Genomic DNA, 1900 nt, shown 5'->3' on the forward strand with positions numbered 1-1900 from the left:
AGTTTTCTCAGGCAGATGTCCAGTTTTGTCAGCACCATTTGTTAAAAAAGACTGGCATTTCCCAATTTCCCTTTGTCAACTATCAATTGACCATAGGTTGCTGGGTTGATTCCTGTATTTTTAATTCTATTCCATTGATCTATATATGTCTGCCTTTGTACCAATACCATGTTGTTTTGTTTACTACAGCTGGTTTTGAGATCAAGAAATGAAATGCCCCCAACTTTATTTTTATTTTATAGAAGAGTGTTGCTTATATTTGGGGTCTCATTCCATTCCAAATGAACCTCGAAGTTGTCTTTTCTAGCTCCTTGAAGACTAAATTTAGTATCTATATTTGGACTACGTGGAACTTGCACAACCTGGAGGAGATATAATCAATGAATGGGACTTTCTTAAAATAAAACCCCTGTGTGTCAAATTCCTGTGAGGATCTAAAACATTTTCCAGTAGGCTAAAAAGAAATCCCACAGATCTGGAAAAAACATTTGGCAACAATATTTCAGATAAGGGTCTTAAAAGCAAAGTTTAGAATACTGTAGGACCTTCACAAGAAAGAGACTGATAACCCAATCACAAAATAGACAAAGACAGGAAGACAAAGGAGGACATTCAGATGGCCAGCAAACACATGAGGAAATGTCCAAAAACACTGGCAATTAGAGAGATGCAAATCAAATCAACAATGAGATACCAGCTCTCTCCAGCAGCAGTAGCAAATGTCAACAAAACAGCAAACAATGTTGGAAAGGATGCAGAGAGATTGGAACTCTCATGCACTGCAAGTGGGGTTGTAAAATGGTACATCCTCTGTGGAAGGCACTTCCGTGTTTCCTCAAAAAGCTGAGCATAGAAATCCCATGTTACTGTTGAGTAAAGTCAAGTCAGAACCGACCCATAGCTGACCGGCCAGTGGGTTTTCAGAAACAGTTAATCACATGGAAGAAGATTTCCCATGCTTCTCCTGCGAATCAGCTGTCAGACTTGAACTGCATGCATTTAGGATCGCAGCACAGGTTCTTATCATTGGGCCACCAGATCCTCTATTCCACTGCTAGAAATATATCTCAAAAAAAATTAGACCTGAGAGGAAAATGCACATTTGTACAACTATGCTCATAGCAGCATTATTTACAATAGCAGGAAAATGAAAGAAGCCCATACGCCTATCAACAAACAAATGGACTTTTCTCCTCTGGCTGCATGAGTAATAGCCACCACCATGAATGATACAGTGACTACCAGGACCAGGAAGTTCATGACTAACTGACTATTGTAATGAAAACAAAGAGTTATTGATGTTCTTCACCCTGGCAAGGCAATAGTTGCTAAGACAGAAATTAGAAAAGGGAAAAAACTAGCATAAATGTAAAAACCCAAACCAGGTGTCATCTTTGTGTTTGGATTCAGAACCCATTTTGGTGGTGGCAAGACTCCTGGGTTTGGTATGATCTGTGAGTCCTTGTTTTATGCAAAGAAATAAGAACCCAAACATAGACTTGCACAACATGGCCAAGATAAGGTAAAAAAGACATCAAGGAAACAACACAAGAACAGGATGAAGAAAATCAGGGGGACTGCAAAGGCCAACCTGGAGCTGGCAGAAAGAAGGAATAAAAATTCTCCAATGACTTGATCTGGAATAATTATTTGGCATTTTTTTATCAGAGGATTAATAAACTATAAACTCCTAAAAAACAACAAAAACAATGTATGGATTGAAAAATTGTGGTACATTTACACAATGAAATACTATGCAGGACTAAGGAGCAATGATCTGGTAAAATACTACATAATTTGGGAGATTCTAGACAGCATGTTGCTGAATGAAATAGCTCAGTCATATAATGACAAATATTGTATAAGGCCACTGTTATGATAATAGCAAGGTAACTGAGTA

The 1900-nt window shown here is 38.1% G+C and overlaps 1 pseudogene; it reads left to right on the forward strand.

Moving 5' to 3' along the window:
• The first annotated feature begins 1222 nt into the window (after nucleotides 1–1222).
• Nucleotides 1223–1636, forward strand: LOC102845569 (annotated as a pseudogene).
• The last annotated feature ends 264 nt before the right edge of the window (nucleotides 1637–1900 follow it).

The sequence above is a fragment of the Elephantulus edwardii genome, unplaced genomic scaffold (assembly GCF_000299155.1).
Source record: "Elephantulus edwardii isolate Elephantulus edwardi_28Jun2011 unplaced genomic scaffold, EleEdw1.0 scaffold00066, whole genome shotgun sequence".
Taxonomy (NCBI): domain Eukaryota; kingdom Metazoa; phylum Chordata; class Mammalia; order Macroscelidea; family Macroscelididae; genus Elephantulus; species Elephantulus edwardii.